Source organism: Berghia stephanieae, chromosome 2 (assembly GCF_034508935.2).
Source record: "Berghia stephanieae isolate SIO BIC M18660-M18661 chromosome 2, UCSD_Bste_1.3, whole genome shotgun sequence".
NCBI classification, from domain to species: domain Eukaryota; kingdom Metazoa; phylum Mollusca; class Gastropoda; order Nudibranchia; family Aeolidiidae; genus Berghia; species Berghia stephanieae.
The window spans coordinates 62,949,712-62,954,711 of NC_088361.1; the positions used below are offsets into that span (position 1 = coordinate 62,949,712).

Consider the following 5,000-nt stretch of genomic DNA (forward strand, 5'->3'; position numbering starts at 1 on the left):
CCTCAAATCGCATTTTAACAGGACATGGCAGAACTGAATCAAATATATGTGCAGATGGAAACTTAGGAACAGTGATGTCTGCCGGAAATGTCAGGCAGTTCCAGAGACCAGCGATCACATCGTCCTCCACTGCCACTAAACTTGAAGGTGGCTATGAAACCGTCTTTAGGGTGGAGGGAGACTTTCGGAGCTGGGTTGACTAAATGAATTTGGAGATGTAGCCATACGCTTCTACTACTACTACTACTACTACTACTACTACTACTACTACTACTACTATCCCCCCTCCAAACAAACAAACAACAAGAGCAGAAACAAACAAACAAAGAGGAAAAAAACTAGAATATTTCGAAAGAATCCATTTGTCTCGCACTAAATCAAAGTATGAAGAATGTACACGGTGGTGACAGGTGGAAAAAGATTAATGAAATATTAGATTAATAAAAGAGAGGAAAATACATTTAGAAAATAAAGACATAAATATAGAGGCATACTCTCAGAAACACACGCACGCACACACACACACACACACACACGCACACCAAAGCACATACACACATAAAGACATATGAAATATATATATATATATATATATATATATATATATATATATATATATATATATAGATAGATAGATAGATAGATAAATAAACAGATAGGGTAGATAGATAGATACCTACATAGGCAGAGAGATAGATTAAAAGAGAAAAAGTTCGATAGACAAATAGATTGATAGAATAAAAGAGAAGAGAAATTAAGAAAGAATGAATAAGTAGATTTATAGTGGGGATAGAGAGAGAGAGAGAGAGAGAGAGAGAGAGAGAGAGAGAGAGAGAGAGAGAGAGAGAGAGATCTAATTAATACAACATTATTCTCGCTGCCTCCAAAGTAATGTGAGTTCTTGTGAGTTTGTTTAAAAAATCAAATACTACGAATTGTCTACATTTTGGCAAGGTGGTCATTGAACTACTAAAATTATTATGACCCAACAATTCACAACAAAATAATACAGAAGTGTTAGGATGAATTCAAGAAAAGGTAATGCAATCCATTTAATTAAACTAGCAAACATCATCATCCTCAACAATAACAACAACAAAACAGAAATGAAGAAAAAAAATATGTGTTTAATATCATAACACACTTCGCTACCTTAGTTACAACTTGTCTCCAGTAGGTCATATTTAAACTGATTCCATATATTCCGTTTTAATAGAATTTCACTTTCCTTACTTGGTTTTCATTTTAGATTTTTATAAAAAGGAGAGATAACAAAACTAAAAATAATCTGGCGTCAGCAAAGAAGAGACAACAACAAATCGCGGCCAAACGACAGCTCGTTGGCTATATATGAGTCAAATGAAAGTTTTTGGTAGTTGTTGTCAGTTCACGTCCAGTGCGCTGTCCATGCTCTACCAAGCGTATCAACGTGCTCTTTGCTGATCAGTGTGTAGTAGTAGTAGCCGATTCGCAACTTCCTCATAATGCATAGTTTATGATTTGGTGTTGAGGTCAACAAAAGGCTACTACGGACAGTGGTCAACGATTTTGTTTCCTTCTAGAGCTCTCGTCGCTTTGACTTATAATAAGGATTATACGAGAATGTGTAACAACTGAATGTGTTTGTGTGTGTGTGTGTGTGTGTGTGTGTGTGCGTGTGCGTGGGTGTGTTGGTGTGTGATGTGTGTGTGTGTGTGTGTGTGTGTGTTTGTCTTAGTTATGGAATGTAGCTGCCTATGGTACGATTTGATAATACTCATTTATCGAAAAGGTCACGTTTGATCAACAGACTGCACAAAAAAAGAAAAGAAAAAAAAAACCAACAAAAAACAAAACAAAACACACACACACACACACACACACACACACACACACACAAACAAACAAACCACGACATGTCGTTCAAGACTGAAAAGACCCATGAGGAGATCTGGTTAAATGTGAGTGAGTACCCATGTCCTGTGGGGATAATAAAGTGAAGTATATAATATTATTATTATTATTATTATTATTATTATTATTATGAAGCCCGTTGATCTCACTAATAAAACTCTTTATATCTACAGGCTCCCAAAACATCCACCATTTTTTTTTTGATAAATTAAAATGAAAACACAACATTTTACCAGTAAATCGAGTAAACGTCCGCTTCTTTTACACATAAGTTACATTACATTGACAAAAGCAGTTATTGGATGTGTATTAGCACATATTCCAAATGTGTGCATAATATTGGTTGAAGGTAGACATTGTTGTAGTCATTCAATGTTTTTGGTAAAGCTACGAACGGAGGTGTCAATTTGCTTTGATTGAGGTTTGGTGAGTTTAAGTTATGTAACGGAAAAGTTATTACAATTTTTTTGTGTCATTAAATTTTCTTTTTGGGGTCAGTCGGTATGTGACAAGATGATTTAAATGAACAAATGACAATGTCAGTCCTGGACTTGTTACATTTCCCTTTTATTACATTTTCATTTCATAATTTTCATTCTAACCTTATTATAGGAGAATGAAAGGAGGATGAGGAGGGAGAGTAAGATGAGAATCCCGAATCGAATTGCTATTACTGCTCTCTTGGTGATTACGGCTATGTTTCGTTTATTACAAATTTAAAGGGATTGCAAGTGAAGTAATAATTAATATTGAAATTTATTATATTTCGTCGTTGGTATTGCTTCATTCATATACAAGATCTTGATATACAATCCGATAAAATCTATTTATGTCGTCAAAGAGTTAAATGCAAACAGAGGCTAATGAGTTGTTTTGATTCGTTTTTATTGAAATGGATTTTAGAGGAAAAAGTTGATCTAAAAATATAAAAATGATCTGTCTCAAAGTCTTAAAGGTATCAGTTTCTCTATAACCTGAAGTCAAGTGACTAGAGAAGTACCAGAAGACGAAAAAGGGATAAAAGCTTTTTGCAGTGATCGGAATCGAATTCTGGACCAAAGTGATACGGCACCCTTCATCTGGCTGCCAGTAGGGCGCGAGGCAATCGGGGCGGATAGCGTTGATTGCAGAGCGTCCGACTAAGTTACCACAGTTCCCATCCCACCAAACAAGTTGGGTTATTTTTTTATTCTCTATTTTCATCTGACCCCTCTCTATACACTTCATTTCGTGTTATTATCCTCATCACGTGTCTGCCCCACTCACTTTTCACAATGTTCTCTACACTAGCCTTGCAAGCTTAAAACAACTTCATTTTTTTTCCTAGATTCTATAGCTCCAGACAGTACCTATATTAAGTTTAGTTTGCTTAAACTCTCTCGAGTTCAACAAATTTGTTCTATTTTCCATGCATATGAGCTTGAGGCGTCGTCCATGCGTCGTCCAGAAAAGGAAACGAAACTCTTAAATTGGACAACTTGTTTGAATCAGAAAAGTAGCCCGTGGTCTTAGTCACCTGCTACTGATAAAAAGATAATTTTCAGGTTGAAATTTTTGTTGTTGTCATGTTCGGGGTGATGCTAATCTGCTGATATGTGGAGTTAGTTTTCTAGCCAAAATGAGAAACGGGTGTCCCATCAGAGTATGGCAAAGTTGGGTTACCTTGGACCCCGAGGCATACTATTATCTTCACGACATCAATAGGGTCGCACGTAAAGGTGTTGAGTGGACAGACAACAATGACGATGTAACTAGCCGTTATAGGGAGTCAATTTAATTGTCGGCTTGTTGGCCTAACACCGGAGCAATTATTGACCACCACGCCCCCTTTAAGAAATAGAAATACTTGTTTAAAAAAAAAAAAGAAAATACAGATGCAGCCCAAGATGAGGAATATTTAATACTTTCGCGTTGTCAACTGTATTATTAATGTCCTTGTCATGGAAAAAAATATGAACCTTTTGCAGTATTGTTAATGGCAAGTGACTAATATCTTGGTATCAGCATACATTTTATATTGTCTACATGACTAGAAGAGGACGCTTAATTCCGTTTTGTTTTTACTGAAGACAGGGACCAATAAGAAAAGTAACTTTCTTCTGCCCCCCCCCCCCCTTCGGAGCGTCATTCTTACGTTTTCTTAAACATGCCCCAAATGCTAGTCTGTCACTTTGGTTCTTACAGGAATGGGTGAAGACCATATCAGTTTTTGAATACATGCGGCCAGCCGACTCCGGTGGCCTTCCATTCCAGTTTATGAGTGCTATTACTGTTTTTATTCTGGCTTTTCTCTTATCATATTCTCAACGATACAAATACAATTCTATATTTTAAAAAAACAAAGAAAAAGAAAAGGGCGGAAGAAGAACCCTGGGTCAGATCTTCATGGATTAAAAGACACAATCACCAGCTGGGATCGTTTTGAAATCAATTTGATACATTTGTTTTAAGATACAGCTTTTCAAATAATGAACACGATCAACAATATATTTGGAATCATACAAGATTAAAATTCATATTGATATCCACAGTAATAATAAAGTCATTTCATATATCTCATAACTCTGTATAAACACTGTTACAATACTCACAATCTGGAGGGCCACATGCTCCGAATGGTAGGCATGATGTTTATATTTTGTCTTGAAAAATATTGCCATTTAGTTTTCATGAAAACAGTGTTTGTTTAGAGGATGCTCTTTTGATTATATAATGAAATCAGTGTTTGTTTAGAGGATGCCCTTTTGATATCACGAAATCAGTGTTTGATAAGAGAATGTCCTTAAGTTATCATTAAATCAGTCTGTGGAGAAGGAAAATTACGACCAACACAAGACAGTAATGCTAAAAGAGAGAAAATCCATACGACCATGCGGAGTACACGTTAATAAACTCTATTCAGGAACGCTAACTCAACATGAGAAAGGAAACATCATTAGGGCTCATTGATTCGCCATTGTATTGAAACCGTACTAGTCTGGACACAGGTCAATAACACACCATTTTACACACATAGAAAGAAATAGAAAAATACGCTCTCCACCCTTTTTTTTTTGTTTTAGATGTTTGAGGATCTGGATAATTTGATAAGGTTGTAGAAAAAGAAA

The 5,000-nt window shown here is 35.8% G+C and overlaps 1 protein-coding gene and 1 pseudogene across 3 annotated transcripts in view; one reads left to right on the forward strand and one right to left on the reverse strand.

Moving 5' to 3' along the window:
* LOC144965312 (ribitol-5-phosphate transferase FKTN-like) overlaps positions 1-5,000 on the reverse strand; it is a 33,806-nt gene that overhangs the window by 19,041 nt on the left and 9,765 nt on the right. The window contains exon 1 of one of the 3 annotated variants that reach the window (XM_078900535.1): positions 4,485-4,692. The exons of 1 other annotated variant lie outside the window; for it this stretch is intronic. The gene's annotated coding sequence lies outside the window, so the exon portion shown is untranslated. Of the gene's footprint in view, positions 1-1,152; positions 1,511-4,484; positions 4,693-5,000 lie in introns of those variants that run through there. One more of the 3 variants, XM_078900532.1, reaches the window with a different exon arrangement.
* The window catches only part of LOC144963982 (uncharacterized), a 15,464-nt pseudogene that overhangs the window by 3,184 nt on the left and 7,280 nt on the right, over positions 1-5,000 (forward strand).